At 41.5% G+C, this 16,484-nt stretch overlaps 1 protein-coding gene and 1 long non-coding RNA gene across 4 annotated transcripts in view; one reads left to right on the forward strand and one right to left on the reverse strand.

Moving 5' to 3' along the window:
- Positions 1-11,865, reverse strand: part of CLEC2D (C-type lectin domain family 2 member D) — a 27,826-nt gene extending 15,961 nt beyond the window's left edge. The window contains exon 1 of one of the 2 annotated variants that reach the window (XM_028162339.2): positions 11,818-11,865. The gene's annotated coding sequence lies outside the window, so the exon portion shown is untranslated. Of the gene's footprint in view, positions 1-7; positions 59-11,817 lie in introns of those variants that run through there. The other variant, XM_007196106.2, reaches the window with a different exon arrangement.
- Positions 11,019-15,868, forward strand: LOC103015562 (uncharacterized). 2 transcript variants are annotated; one of them, XR_003621860.2, is made up of 4 exons: positions 11,019-11,162; positions 13,312-13,486; positions 14,882-14,962; positions 15,588-15,868. It is a non-coding gene; the product is annotated as an uncharacterized LOC103015562 (long non-coding RNA). The 2 variants fall into 2 exon arrangements; XR_452341.2 differs by lacking the exon at positions 15,588-15,868 and having other exon boundaries at positions 14,882-15,117.
- Positions 15,869-16,484: the final 616 nt, after the last annotated feature.

The following is a 16,484-nucleotide window of genomic DNA, read 5'->3' on the forward strand; positions in this document are numbered from 1 at the left end:
GACACACAGAGAGAGGATTCTGGGGATGTACAGAGTGTTCCCCTTGGGTATTCAGCAGTGTACTGATCAGCACTTGTGTATGAGGATGGAGGGAACAAAACATATGAAATGACTAGAGGAAGCAGTATCCAGTGTTCCCATCCAGATGGGAATAGTGCCTGTTCAGACCAGCCAGACTGGAAAAACCTCATCATTTATGGGGCTTTTTAAGAGTACTCATAAATATCTTGCTTCAGTGGTGGGGAAAGATTAGCCATAGACTAAATAGTGACCTGATTGCCTAGAACAAATTGAGATAATAGGAAAAATACATATATCTTTTATATATATAAAATGAATTTGGTAAAGTTGCAGGTTAGAAAATTAATACACAGAAATCTGTTGCATTTCTATACACTAATAACAAAGATCAGAAAGAGAAATTCAAGAAACAATCCCATTTACCATCGCATCAAAAAGAATAAAACACCTAGGAATGAACCTACATAAGGAGACAAAAGACCTGTACTCCAAAAACTATAAGATGCTGAAGAAAGAAATGAAAGATGACACAAACAGATGGAAAGATACCATGTTCTTGGGTTGGAAGAATCAATATTGTCAAAATGACTGTACCACCCAAGGAAATCTACAGATTCAATGCAATCCCTATCAAATTACCAATGGCATTTTTCACAGAACTAGAACAAAAAATCTTAAAATTTGTATGGAGACACAAAAGACCCCAAGTAGCCAAAGCAATCTTGAGAAAGAAAAACGGAGCTGGAGGAATCAGGCTCCCTGACTTCAGACTATACTACAAAGCTATAGTCATCAGAACAGTATGGTACTGGCACAAAAATAGAAATATAGGTCAATGGAATGGGATAGAAAGCCCAGAGATAAACCCAAGCACATATGGTCAATTAATCTACAACAAAGGAGGCAAAACAATAAAATGGTGGAAAGACAGTCTCTTCAACAAATGGTGCTAGGAAAACTGGACAGCTACATGTAAAAAAATGAAATTAGATCATTCTTTAACACCATACACAAAAATAAGCCCAAAATGGATTAAAGATCTAAATGTGAGACTGGACGCTATAAAACTCCTAGAGGAAAACATAGGCAGAACACTCTCTGACATAAATTGCAGCAATATCTTTTTCCATCCATCTCCCAGAGTAATGGAAATAAAAAGCAAAAATAAACAAATGGGACCTAATTAAACTCAAAAGCTTTGTACGGCAAAGGAAACCATAAAGAAAACGAAAAGACATCCCACAGATTGGGAGAAAATATTTCCAAATGATGTGACCAACAAGGGATTAGTCTCCAAAATTTACAAACAGCTCATGCGGCTCAATATCATCAAAACAAACAGCCCAATCAAAAAATGGGCAGAAGACATAAATAGACGTTCCTCCAAAGAAGACATACAGATAGCCAAGAGGCACGTGAAAAGATGCTCAACATCGCTAATTATTAGAGAAATGCAAATCAAAACTACAGTGGGATATCACCTCACACCAGTCAGAATGGCCATCATCAAAAAATCCACAAACAATAAATGCTGGAGAGGGTGTGGAGAGAAAGGAACCCTCTTGCACTGTTGGTGGCAATGTAAATTGGTACAGCCACTATGCAGAACAGTATGGAGGTTCCTTAAAAAACTAAAAATCGTGCTACCATATGACCCTGCAATCCCACTCCTGGGCATATATCTGGAGAAAAATATAGTCCAAAAGGATAACTGCACCCCAATGTTCATTGCAGCACTGTTTACAGTGGTGAAGACATGGAAGCAACTTAAATGTCCATCGACAGTGGAATGGATAAGGAAGATGTGGTACATATATGCAATGGAATATTACTCAGTCATTAAAAAGAATGAAATAATGCCATTTCCAGCAGCATGGATGGACCTAGAGCTTGTCATACTGAGTGAAGTAAGTCAGACAGAGAAAGAGGAAAACTGTATATCACTTATATGCAGGATCTAAAAAAGAAATGATACAAATGAACTTATTTACAAAACAGAAACAGACTCACAGACTTAGAGGACGAACTTATGGTTACCAGGGGGGAAGAATGAGGGGAAGGGATAGTTCGGGAGTTTGGGATTGACATGTACACACTGCTATGTTTAGAATGGATAACAAACAGGGACCTAGTGTATAGCACAGGGAACTCTGCTCAGTGTTATGTGGCAGGCTGGATGGGAGGGGAATTTGGGGTTAGAATGGATACATGTATATGTATGGCTTAGTCACTTTGCTGTGCACCTGGAACTATCACAACATTGTTAATCGGCTGTACTCCAATATATAATAAAAAGTTAGAAAAAAAAAAAAGAATGGAGACAAAAATCCTAGGTCCTTGATTTAAGTTCTTTCTGGTAGTTTACTATTTGTCTTTGTTTAATTGTAATAAAAACTGCACTTGGGGGGGGAAAAAAAGAGTACTCATAAATATCTTGCTTCAGTGATGGAGAATGATTAACCATAGACTAAATGGTGACCTGATTGCTTCTAACAAATTGAGATAATAGGAAAAATACATATATCTTTTATATATATAAAATGTTCCTGTTCCTGGCACAAAGCTCCTAAAACCCTTGTAAATTCCTAAGTGATAAGAGCACTTAGGAGCATCTTTTGTTCTAATGAGGTGACTTTGGGTGGGCTCCTGGAGGGGGTTGGTCACAGCAAGACCATGCCATGATTAGAAGTTTGGAATTATCAGCCATCCTCCCCATCCTCCAGAGGGGGGAGAGGAGCTGGAAATGGAGTTAATCACTGATCATGCCTATGCAAGGAAGCCTCCGTAAAATCTCAATTGCATGGCATTCAGAAAGCGTCCAAACTGATGAACACATTCACATGAGGAGGGTGGTGCCCCCCAACTTCATGGGGATAGAGGCTCCTGCCCTCAAGACCCTCCCAGATCTCACCCTATATAATCTCTTCATCAAGCTGTTTATCTGTATCCTTTATCACACCCTCTAATAAACTGGTAAGCATAAGGGTTTCCCTGAACTCTATGAGCCACTCTGGCAAATTAATCAATATCGAGGAGGGGGTCATGGTAATCTCCGATTTGTAGTCAAATTGAACAGAAGTTATGGGTAACCTGGGGCCTACTACTTGCACTGGCATCTGAAGTGGGGAGCAATCTTGTGGGACTGAGCCCTTAACCTGTGGGATCTGATGCTATCTCCAGGTTGATGGTGTTAGAATTGAGTTAAATCATGGGACACCAGGCTAGTGTCATAGAGAATTGCTTGTTTAGGGGGAAAATCTCGTGCATTTGGTGACTAGAAGTGACAGAAGTGAAGAGTTCTGTGTGCATAGTAAAGGAGATTCACGGGGAAGAAACACCAATTAGGAAGGACTGTAGACTTTTCCTTTACACAAATCTTAAAAGGAAGACCCAAAAGGCTAGAACCATTTCCAAATAATTTAACTGTGTCTCAGAACAAATTCAAGAATACTTAGAGAAATGCAAAAATATCCAATACCCAACAAGGTAAAAACTCACAAGCTCTGGAATGCTATCAAAGATTGCAAAGAAGCAGAAAAGTATGACCCATGATGTGAAGAAAATGAACCAATACAAACAGGCCCAGGAATGAAACTGAGCAGGATCCTGTGGGGCTCCTGGGCATGGAAGTCTTTCTGTCCCCCATTTCTTGTTTGTAGGGAATAGACTCCAGCCTCCATGACCTTCCCTGAGTTCTAAAGGCAGATTAGAACAGTTGCTAATCAGGGAAAGGAGGGGAGGCGGAGACAAGGGAGGAGCAGTCAAGAAACAATAGTGCAGCCTTGGGGCAGGGTCTTGGTTCTGCCTCAAGGGATACACATAACAATATCTTTAAGGTCTTTATAGAACTAAAACCCCCAACAAGTGAAAGATGTCAGCATTCTTCATTCCAGATTAAAGTAACCAGAGAAGCTCTTCAAGCAGACAACCTGAGGCCAGATTTAAGGAACCACAGAAACTCATTAGATTACCTGAGACCAGATTAAAGGAGTGCAGTCCCGCACACACCCTAATCTTATCAGCAACCCCCGTTCTTGAACCATTGCTAAAACTCCACACCAAATTCCCCTGGATTGGGACACACAGTTTTTCAGGGCATGGGCCCGCTGTGTCCCCCTTTGCCTGGCAAAGCAATAAAGCTATTCTTTTCTACTGCACCCAAAATTCTGTCTCTGAGATTTGATTAGGCACCAGTGCACAAAGGGCTGAGCTTTCAGCATCAGGAATAATACAGATATTACAAATAGCAGATAAGGAAATCAAAATGTTTCTATAACTATTAAGTACAGTCACAGAAGATATTTAAGAAAAGATACAAACCCAACTTCTAGTGACAAAAACTGCAATTTCTTGTGATGAAAAATTCACTGGCTAGATTAATGGCAGGTTAGACTTGCAGAAGAAAAGACTGGTGACCTTGAAAACATAGCAATAGATGTTTGAATAAATTCCATAACAAATTGTCACCGAATCCCTAAGGAGAAGATCATTCCCTGTTGACAAAAGTTACTATTAGTAACTTTATTATTAAGCATTACTCCTTAGTATTATTTTGTGAAACGTCCAGAATTTTGCCATACCAGACAACATGAATGATATTTACTTTACCTTGATATAGAAAAAAAAAAATTTAGCAGGGAAAATATTCCACAGATATCACTAAACATCTACTATAATGGATAAAATGAAAAAGATCAGTATATAATTTCTTAGGGATGATATAAAACAACTGGAACACTTATACACTGTTGGTGGGAGTATAAGTATTTATAGAAATTTTGGAACACTCTTTGACATAACAACTAACGTTGATCATAACTAAACCACGATCCAGAAATTTTACTCACATTGCCCCCCACCAAAAAAACACATATGTGCATAAAAAGACATACACAAAATCGTTATAGCAGCATTATTTGTAATAGCCAACAACTGAAAACTCAAATGCCCATTAATAGGAGAATGGAAAAATATTGTGGGATATTAATACAATGGGATACTATTCAGCAATGAGCATGAACAAACTCTTGCTATAGGCAACGACATGGGTGAATCTCAAAAACATAATGTTCAGTACAAGAAAACAGGCACAACAGAATACACCTTGAACTGTTCAATTTATAAAAAGCTCTGAAACAAGCAAAAATAATCTCTGAGGTTAAGAAGATTCTTTTGGCAGCAAGAAGGGAATAGTGGTTGGCAGGAACCCAAGAAGGCTTGAGTGCGGCCGGTAATATCCTATTTAACGATTAGGGTGGTGGTTATCGCTACATGAAAATTAAGTATAATCTTGTGATACGTACCTGTTCACTATACTAAAATAATAATATTTATTAAATATATTTGTGTGAAAAACAATATCAGTTTAAAAAAATAGTGCACATCAAATGCGCAAGAATAGGTGCCTATGGAGGGACAGAAATGGGACTTAAAGGAGGATAAATGAAACAGGAGAGGCTTTAAAAGGTCAATAATGATAGTATGACATCAACTTGGTCTGTAACTAACTTACCAACTACACTGCTTGTGGCCCAAGGGCCAGGGAGTGTTTCTCTTTGGGAAAAGACTTCATGGGGGTTGACGGCACTTACACTGAACCTTAAAGGAAAGATAGGATTTAGACAAAGTTGAACTTGTTATTTCAGCTATAGGGAATGAGGTAGAATTATGATTCCATACCCTGCTTACACATTTGAATCACTAGGAGGCTTTTTAAAAATGATTCTAATGCACCAGGAGAGCCTAATTAAATCAGGATCTCTGGGGGGTGGTATTTGAGCATCCATATTTTCTGAGATGTTCCCCCCCGACCAAAATGATTCTAAAAGGGAGCCTATGTTGGGAATCGCTGGTGTAGAGTGCATCAATAAGGGAAGTTTAAATATTGATAACAATGGTGTTTGGTGCTATAAAGGTAGATTAGAGACAGTAAATGGCCATGGATATAGCCACTGGGGACTGTTGAAAGGCAGTCATGCAATGGGGCATCAATAATCAGAATGGTGCTTTGAGATCTAGTATGGCAGTGGCTCGTAAGATGGAATAGAGGTGGAAGGAACTAGATGTAAGTTAATGAAAGCATACTTCATTTGTAAAACAAAAAATTTTCATATGTTCTTTTCTTTTTCTATATTTTAAGTTTTAAACTTCTCAAGTCCATTTTTTCTTTTGGCATTTACACTTGGAATGCTGGTCATTCTAATGACTGCCAGCAGAAAGCATCTCTGAAAGATAAGAGAATAGGAAATTGTGATTAGCTTTTTTTAACTCAGCATAGTTCTCTGGTGATTCATCCAAATTGTTATGTGTATTAAGACTTCACTCCTTTTTATTGCTGAGTAGTATTCCATGGTGTGGATGTATGCTAGTTTGCTTAACCATTCCTCTATTAAAGGACATCTCTTTCTTTTTTCCAGTTTTGGATTATCATGTATAAAATGGCTATAAACATTTGTGTAGAGGTATTTGTGTGAAATACATGTTCATTTCTCTGGGATAAATACTCAGAATTATGATTGGGTTGTATGGTAATTGTACATTTACTTAAAAAAAAAGCCAAACTTTTCCATAGTCACTATACTATTTTACGTTCCCACCAGCAACGTATGAGTGAATCAGGTTCTCCACATCTTCCCTGCATTTGATGCCAGGGTTTTTTAATTTAGCTGTACTGAGGGTTGTGGAGTAGTATCTCACTGTGATTTTAATTAGCATTTCCGTAATGGCTAAAGATGTTGAGCATCTTTTCATGTGTTTATTTGTTCTGTTTATCCTCTTCAGTGAAATGTATCTTTATGATTTTTGCCCATTTTGTAATTAGAGTCTTTGCATTTTTGCTGTTGGGTTTTGAGGATTTTTTCTATATTATAAATATACATTTCCACCAACCCTTTCATCTAGATGTGGCCACAGAAATAATTCTCACTAATGTGAATGTGAATCAAGGTGAGGTATGTCGCTATGTCACTGGGCACAGACCTTCCAGAAATGGACTTGAGGCAGGAGACAGATGGGCCCCAGGCTGAACAGCTGGAGTTTGTCGCCTGTGGACAGATACTCCAAGATGAAAAGGAGAAGGAGCTCAGCCCTGCCTAGATAAGAGACCATACGTTTCTCATTTTCAAGGTCAAGGAGACCTTCCCGACTATACATGCTCAGAGAGGCTCTTTGGAGGTCAAAAAGGGGAGTGATGTCAACCTACCCATAGGCCTCTTGGCTAGAATCCATCTTGGCTAAGAGATGCACACACACACATGGGAGGACCCTGAGATGTACCAAATATGGACTCAGAACCAGGCAAAGCAAGATGATTGGCCAAAGGAAACCCAGAAGAAATGCCCCATAAAAGTGATTCAAACTATCACGAGGGCGCAACTCTCCCTCTGAGCCCACCCGTGTGTGCATATTCACATGTACTCTTTTTCCTCCTAATAAACACTTTACGTGTTTCACTACTTCCCGTTTCTTTGTGGAAATTCATTTTCTGCAAAGCCGTACTGACCAGGGCCTTGTCACCGGCCACTGGTCTAGTGGTTAGGATTCAGCGCTCTCATTGCCACGACCTGACTTCAATCTCTGGTCAGGAACCAAAATCCTGCTTCAAGCCGCTATAGGCTGAGGACACTCAGACATGTCTTCACAAAAGCTTTCCCCTTTCTCTATTTAGGTGAAAATATCAAGGAGATCTTAGAGGTGGCACAGCCTCAAGAGAAAAGAAAACTATGTCCCTGAATTTCCAGGGAAGAAAGCTGCATTCTGACCAGGAACTACTATATTCCACAGCTCCATGAGTTATAAGTAAATATATACTGTGCTATCAATGAAATTTACGGAGTTTACTGCAGCAGCAGTTTACTTATTTACTGCAGCAGCTGTGTAACACATCTAGTTAGAGTGGCGGCCCCATTTTTTCATGTTTTTTGTATTCCTAATCAATATAGCCCCTGCTCGCCACAACTAGAGAAAGCCCCGCGCAGCAACGAAGAACCCACGTAGCCAAAAGTAAATAAAGTAAATAAATAAATTTATGTAAAAAAAAAGAAATTATAATGGAGTAATCACAGTTCAGCATACAAAAATGGAATTGGGAGGCCATTGAGGGCCTGATTTCAGAACTAAAGAACTTGAACTTTCTTTGTATTGTACCAGATCCAAGGACACAGCAACATCTGCTAGCTCCTTTGGTTTCAAGGGTCCCCCTCCCCCCCTTGCTTCCTTTTGGTTTCAAGTTTCCCCCTCCCGCCTTGTGGCCTTGTGGTTATGCAACTATTTCAAGTTCAACCAATCCTTGCTTAACAAGCACTCTCAACTTCTCCAATGATAATTCTTGACAAACAAGTTTTGTAATTAACCATGGCTTCTTGTTTTTGTCTTTTATAAACTTCCTCCATTTTTTTAGCCTGGCAGGTCACAACTCCAGAGCTTCCTGAATCTGTGTCTCCAGGCTTTAGCTCTAACAATTCCCCAATAAATGCCTCTTGATCTCAACCAGGTCTTTGTTTCTGAAATTTCAGTTAATAAGAGCAGTATGTTAAGAAAACAGTGGCACAATTAACCTGTATGACACCTGGATGGGAACTTTTTGTTTTAACATACCCGTGTTCTGCCAGAGGGAACTTGAGGATATTCAGACCCAGCTTAAAGGCAATTCTCCCCAAGAAAGTTGGGAGATGTGTGTTCCTGGAAAGGAGGGGGCCAGTTCCAGAGGGGGCCATGCCAGTTCCAAAGGGATCTCTATTTTCCAGTTAAGATACCAACCTGGGGTCGGGGTGCACTGAGACATAAAAAGAGGGAGGGACCCTGAACCAGGTCACTAGGAACGCCTGCCACAGTCTCCCAGCCTTTCAAAGCCCTTAATCCCCAGACCACAGGGCCTGTCCTAAGGAATCTCCCACTCACTCCCTAAAGTTGAGCAAACTCCCATGAAGAGAGCGGCTTAGGGGCCCAGGCATCTGGGGAGAAATCAGGTCAGAATTTTTGCAATCATCTGTCTAGGCCAGACGCTCACCCCTGTTGGGAAAGCCCTGGAGAGTTCACAGCCTAGGTGAAACCAAGGAAGGCGTTTTCTTCTTCCTCTTCTCGGGCGGTTCCTCTCTTCACTGCGACCTGGTGCTGGAGCAGTCGCTGCCCAGTGGGGACGGCTGGTCTCAGGGCTGCGAACGCTCTGCCCCGCGACGCGCACGCGCTCTCCAGGCGGCTCGAGCTTCCGGGTCCGCGCCGACATCCCTCTCCATCCGCGGCCCCTCCTGGACGGTCTCTGGCTTCTGGGGCCTCAACCTTCTGCCAACGCCTGGGGCAGGCGCCAGATGTAGGGGCCAGGAGGCAGGCCCTGGCAGTAGACCAGAAGGCAATAGATATCCCACGACCCGATGTCACACGCCCGGCTTTTTTTAAACCCAGTTTTGCTTCCTGTTATTCATTTCCCAGGGCTTCCAGTTAGAAGAGGAAGTCAGAACCGTTGTAAACAGGATGCCTTCAGGTTAGGGGTCTTTGGTTCCTTTCCAAAGTCACCCGAGGACACTGAAACTTGCGGAGCGCCTGATGGGGTCCTGGTGGGCTAACAACGGATCAAAGAAGACTGCCCGCTGCTCGGGCTGTCTCGCAAACCGGGTGCCTTTCTGGCAAAGCAGGGGAAAGTCTGAAGCAGGCTCTGCACCCTGGTTGGCACCCTGGCCTACCAGAGGTGGGAACGAGGCTCTGTCTCCTTGGAGTTCAAGCTGTGTTAACCAAGACTTTTGAGCAGAAAACCCTGGTTGTGGCCACACACACACAAAAGGTGTTGATTTGTGGTTTGTTCGGACCTCAGCTCTCAGGAGGCACAGATCAAAATGCATTGAGTTGCATGTGTTCCAGGACTACAAAATGGGGAAAGCTCACAAAGGCAAAAAACTGCAAGGTTACATAAATTGTCAAGAATTAGGATTGGAGCTGGCAAGAAATAAGGGTGCTTGTTTAAACAAGAATTTGTTGGGGTTCAAAATGGTTATACAGTTGCAGGTCGGGGAGGGGGACACTTTGAAACAATGTTTGCAGCTGGCAGCTGCTTGCAGATATTGTGAAAATGGCTGGTGGTGTTCTTGAATTAGATACAGTTCAGAAAGTTCAGGTTCTCAGTGATGCAAGACTGCATCTGAAACCACATCTAGCGATGGCCACCTGGCTCCATTTTGGATGTGTGAACCATAGTTACTCCATTTTGATTTTTAAATGATCTTAAATATATCATCACCTGTCTCCATCACACTTTCTTGGACTTTCTTGGGGTGATCAGATTTCAAAGCTGAGGATCTGTCCACAGTGAGATTGGTCCAGTTGGAAAGGAGTTTATGAACATGTTCTCAAAACAATACAATAACTGCAGAAATCGGTCTTTGATCAACAATTTTTTTTTTCTGGTGGATTATTTTAATCCCTAAAATGGTTTAGAAGTTTCATCAAGGGGTGATAATAAAGAGCAGATGACTCGTTAGAAGACAGCTTGGCAGTTTCTTAAGAAATTAATATACTCATCATATGATCCAACAATCTCACTTTTTGGCATTTACTCAAATGAGTTGAAAACTGAAGTTTATGCAAAACCTACACAGGTGTGTTTATAGCAGCTATATTCATGACTGCCAAAACTTGGAAGCAACCAAGATGCCTGTCAATATATACATGGCTAAACACACTGTAGACTCTCCAAACAATGGCATAATATTCAGGGACGTTGTTAGGAGGACTGAAATGGAAGTCATCTTGTTCAGGCTTCAGAGGCGATATTAGGCCTCCAACTGATTTGTGACCTTGCCTGGACTACGTGCCTGTTTGTGAGCTGTGGCCAGCAAGTCCGACGGCACTTAAGACAAAGAAGGGAGTGGATTGTGCAGTTTTTTGAGCCTCAGGGACCTGGCCAGTTCCCCGGGATCTAGAAATTCTTATGATGCACAAAATGAGATAAACAGCATCGTTGAAGAAACCCAAAGCTGCATATTTGCAGGCAAACTGATGATATCAGTTTGCGGCCTGGTATTATAAGCAGGACTCTCCTAAACTGCAATTTGAAGTCTCACCCGTGGAGTGGACGCACTGCCCGGGACCTTGCCCAGTTGGGACTCTAGATTGCTGTTTTCAGGACTTCCCAGGGCCGTTCGAGTCTGGATGTAGGTGTCGGCCCAGTTTGGTGAAGTACACGCTTTTACTGTTCTCTCCCTTTTCATTTCTAGTTCTTTCTTTTTAATGATTTTCTATTAAAGTTAAGTTGAAATTGTCTATTTGTGTGACCAGTGGTGTCTCTTTGTTAACGAATTCTTCAAAACTAAAACAAAAGTAAAACTTATGGCAAAACAAGACTTAAAAAAAAGTTCTCAAATCAAGAAAAGACATAAAAGAACTTTAATGCAGATTACTAAGTGAAAGAAGGCAATCTGAAAAGGTTACGTACTGTAAAATTCCAATGATTTGACATTCAGGAAAAGGCAAAACTATGGAGACAATGAAAACGTCTGTCTAAGGGGCCAACGTGGGAAGGTTGGGAGGGCTGAATAGGTGGAGCCCGGGGGATTTTTAAGGCAGTGAAACTATGCTGTATGATACTGCAGTGATGGATTTGAAACCGCTCTGTGGTGTTTCAGGGGAACTCCCAAGAGCTCCAGTTCTTTATGTCTCAGCACAGAAAGGATTCAGCAAGGAAAAGTGATAGATAAGAAATGATTCATTAGAACAGGGTGCTTGTGAGGCTTACAAGTGGGCTGTCAAGAGGAGGTCGCGTCCAAGAACTTAGTGGGCTACAGTTTTATAATCAAAGGAAAAGAGCACCTTGTTCCTCATTCCTGAGCAGACGTCAAGCTTCCATCATCAGCTCCTCCTCCACATCCAGCTGGGGGGTTTTCTTGTCCCTACGTGGTTAATCCAGGACTGTCATGGCACTGTGGAAAAATTATTTCACGTCTCAGGACAATGAGGGTCTTTCACTTTGCAATGCAATGTCACCTTTCCATAAATTATTGTTTTTTATGTGCAGAGAGCATGTCCTAGGGGTCATTAACTTACTGAGCTCACTGAGCAGGATGTGGGCCTCATGCCACCATTGTTTTATTGTTTTGGGGCATGTCTCATGCTTCGGTTGCATGGTTTTGTTGATACACAAGCCTGCTTCATTTTGTGGTTAAGCAAACCTGCTTTCTTAAGTGATCGTTAACTTACAGGCGTCTCCCATACTTTTCTTACTTACAATCCCCTAGTGGGATTAACTATTTAATTACCGACTTTGTCCCTTTACTCTGTCCCTTTCAGATTCATGTCATTATACATTTTTCAAAATCCATAGCATATAGAACACAAAGAGTGAACCCTCATTTAGACTATGGACTTCAGTTAATAATAATGTAGCAAAATTTGTTCATCAGCTGTAACTGTTGTAACACAATAATGGAAGGTGTTAAAAATAGGGGAAGGTACGTTAAGAGGAAGAAATGCATATGGGAACTCTCTGTATTTTCTGCTAAAGTTTTCTGCAAACCGAAACTGCTTTTTTTCTCATAAAGCTAAAATGAAGTCTGTTAATTTTAAAAAGCAGATGACTTTTAGTCAGCATTATAACTGTTTTTAGCACAGTGACCTAAGAACCCCCACACTCATCCTTAACCTAGAACTGAAAGTTATACATGTTACACGGACAGAGCTCCAGTGAGCGTGCTCTGTACACGTGACATGAGTTAAGGGTCAAAGATCATTTGCTGCCACAATCCTTTAAACGAAAATCAGAAAAAGGCACTTTATTTTTTTACTTTTAAAAGTAATTTATTTATTTATTTTTGGCTGCGTTGGATCTTCATTGCTGAGCGCAGGCTTTCTCTAGTTGCAGCAAGTTGTGTGGGGGGGCTACTCTTCGTTGCGGTGCGCAGGCGTCTCATTGCAGGGGCTTCTCTTGTTGTGGAGCATGGGCTCTAGGTGCACGGGCTTCAGTGGTTGCAGTGCGTGGGCTCAGTAGTTGTGGCTCATGGGCTTAGTTGCTCCACGGCATGTGGGATCTTCCTGGACCAGGGGTCGAACCCGTGTCCCCTGCATTGGCAGGTGGATTCTTAACCACTGCACCACCAGGGAAGTCCCTGAAAAAGGCACTTTAGAAACTGCTGGAGACACTGCTGAACAAATTAAAGCACTAACCCATCAAGAGAAAAAGATTGAGGCTGGAATCTGTATTTTTGCTTTGCTTTGACCACAGTAACTTTTGAAAGAGAATTTTTACCCATCCATCTACGCTTGCTGAAGGGTAAATATAATTTTAAAGATGTTTATTTTACAACACAGGCCCAGCTTACAAAGCAGTGTATCAGAATTACCTGTGGGGTAAACGAACAAACAGCAGCAGAAGAAGCACCAACACGGCTGTTCCCAGACAACAGATAATGTGAAGGAGAAGGTCAGGAGAAGAATGAACAGATTATCTTCATGAGCAAGGAAAACTGACTTCCTTTTCTTGAAGGTACCTAATTAGAGGTAACAATAGTATCCTGACCATCCAGATTATCGCACTTGATAAAGCAAACAAAACTTTACCATTACAGGAAAAAACAAAAGATATATATATAGCTCTTTTATATTTTATGGAAATCAGACTCCTATTCTCCAACTGAGACTGGGGTGAAAGGGAAACTGTCTCTCTTGATGATTATATTTCAAAGAGATGGCTCCCAAGTCTCTGGGAAAGACGTTCCTGGGTCTTTCCCAAAGACTCAGGCAAGAGGCTATGCGATTTACCTCTCAAACAGGCTGAAAGAAAGAATTTACAATTGCAAGTTTTCTAAAGTAAATGCTCTAAGAAAAGGGAAGTGAGGGATCTATAGTTAGGTAGACACCTGTCTAAAGTTTATACAAATTTAGGGAAATATCAGGGCTGTCCAGTTCATCATATACATACATCAATCTTGTTCAGAGGTACCCTGATACCCTTTAAATTTCTAGCAGAAGACCTAACAGAATATTTTATATGAGTTTGCAATATGGGTTGCATTTTGTGTTGCAAACAATTAAAAGACTCTTAGGAGAGCAACACAATAAATATTGTTTTCATCCACTCGAATTTAGACAGACTACTTACCCAGCCTTGGGCAAAATTTTATTTTAGTTCTTCTTTCTCTGTATAACTTGGTATTGAAGTTATCATAAGAGTGACAAGTGGTGCGGTAGGCTGCAAAGGGAGTCTGGGTTTTGGAGATTGGAAACAGATGATCAGTCTTGCTCTTTCCTCATCCATAAAGTCAAAAGACCCAATACCTGGATAATGCAGGTATTGATGTATCAAATGAAATAATGTGGATTGAAGCATTTACCAATAACTTGAGCTTTCTGACTTCAGTATACAGAAGTTTTAAGGACAAAAAAAAGAAAGGACTGCAGCGCCCCCTGGTAGGAACTCTTAGTAAATGAACTCAGGTAAAGCAAACAAACAAACAAACAACAACAACAAAACAAAAAAAACACAAACCAAAAAAACCCTTGGGTTTTTGGAGCAGCTACACAAGTTTCACTCTAGCAATCACTCTTCCATTTCTTTATGTACAAATACCCTCAAATGTGCAGACAAACATCAAATGCAAACTCTTAATGAGCAGCCCCAATGTTCACCTCCTTCCCTTTCCCACTCCCACAGCCTGTGCACATGCACACACACACAGACACACACACACACACACACATCCAGGGGGGTTTTGGAATAAAAGCCTCGAAATAACTGATTCTGGCTGTGTCATTTACAGCCATGGCTTAAACACCTTAATATGGCTGCCTGAGAATCATCTGGAGATCCTGTTAACTGCAGATTGGAATTCACTGGGTCCGAGGTAGGACCTGAGGTCCTGTATTTTTAACAATCTCCCAGGCAAGGCCTCTGCTGCTGGAGACAGGACATCCAACAACTTCCAGCCCTGGCATCTGTGCAGGCAGAAACACTCACCGCCAGGTCAGTAAAAGGAGCAGGTTCGTGAAGTCCTTAGAAGAGTCTCCTCCCAGAGCAGGAGGTCGTGGAGGTGATCAGGGGAAGTTTGCTTCGGGTAAAGAAGAGGGTGCCACACAACATAAAGAGGGGACCAGCCCCCAGGAGCAAGCAGATCTTGTTTTCAGGTATCATCACCCCACCCCTCCCCCACCCTAATTTTGCAAAACTCAGGTATAAGAAGGGAGGCAGACCACTCACCTGGGAAAGATTTCAGAATTTCTACTCAGACTTCTTCAAAGCCCAAGGAAATAGTCTTCCTAAAACTCCACTTCTTCTGAGCCTGCCCTTGTGGAAAGGGGAGAGGAACAACTTAGTGGCTTTGAAAGTGACTTCGGGAGACCCGGGAAATGACTTCCTTGATTTGGAAAGGGATGGCTACATGCTCTGGGTACTTCCCTCCTGCCTCTCGTGTATCTGGGAGGTGAATAAAGGGAAATGCGCTTCAGGAGTAGGTGGAGGGAATTAGGGGTTCATGGAATGGTGTTCATGGTGTTAAAAACAAGATGAGCCCAAAATGCAGTCGCTTGTGCTAAGTCACTAGCAACCATTTCACCAAACTGAGACTTAACTATAGTTTTGATTCCCCCAGAAATGGAATCTTACACGAGTTGATCAAGAATTACCTGACCGGGGCTTCCCTGGTGGCGCAGTGGTTGAGAATCTGCCTGCCAATGCAGGGGACACGGGTTCGAGCCCTGGTCTGGGAAGATCCCACATGCCACGGAGCAACTGGGCCCGTGAGCCACAATTACTGAGCCTGCGCGTCTGGAGCCTGTGCTCCGCAACAAGAGAGGCCGCGATGGTGAGAGGCCCGCGCACCGCGATGAAAAGTGGTCCCCACTTGCCACAACTAGAGAAAGCCCTCGCACAGAAACGAAGACGCAACACAGCCATAAATAAATAAATAAATAAATAAAAGAACGTGAATTTCTTAAAAAAAAAAATTAAAAAAAAAAAAAAAAAAAAAAAAGAATTACCTGACCAGCAATAGCTATGTAATCTTGCCATCACCTAAAGGAAAGTAACTTTGCATTAACCAATCCACTTTTTTTGCCTGGTATAAGTTCCTTGATGCTACTCCCCTCTGTCTGAAAGTTTTTCATTCTGTACAGTGCCTTGGAGCTCCTTTCTGTCTGCTAGATTGGATGCTGCCCAGTTCGAATCAATTTTTGCTCAAATAAACTCTTTAAATTTTTAATATTCCTCAGTTTATCTTTTAACAGTAAGACAATGTCTGCAGAGAGCAGGTCACAGGAGAAGGTAGGAATTTTAGTGGCCAAGATAACAAGTCCACTTAACTACCTACCTTTATATCATACAGACAAAAACCAAGTTGTTGACTGAGCAGATCAGGCCTTATACGCTGTGATAAAGCTTAGTGTTTCCTGTGCAAAACTAAAAATAAGAATCCCTTCCAGGTCAAAAATCCAACATAAGGAATAATGATTTTTCTTCCTCCTTCACAAATTACTTAAAATAAATAATA

Source organism: Balaenoptera acutorostrata, chromosome 11 (assembly GCF_949987535.1).
Source record: "Balaenoptera acutorostrata chromosome 11, mBalAcu1.1, whole genome shotgun sequence".
In the NCBI taxonomy this organism is placed as follows: domain Eukaryota; kingdom Metazoa; phylum Chordata; class Mammalia; order Artiodactyla; family Balaenopteridae; genus Balaenoptera; species Balaenoptera acutorostrata.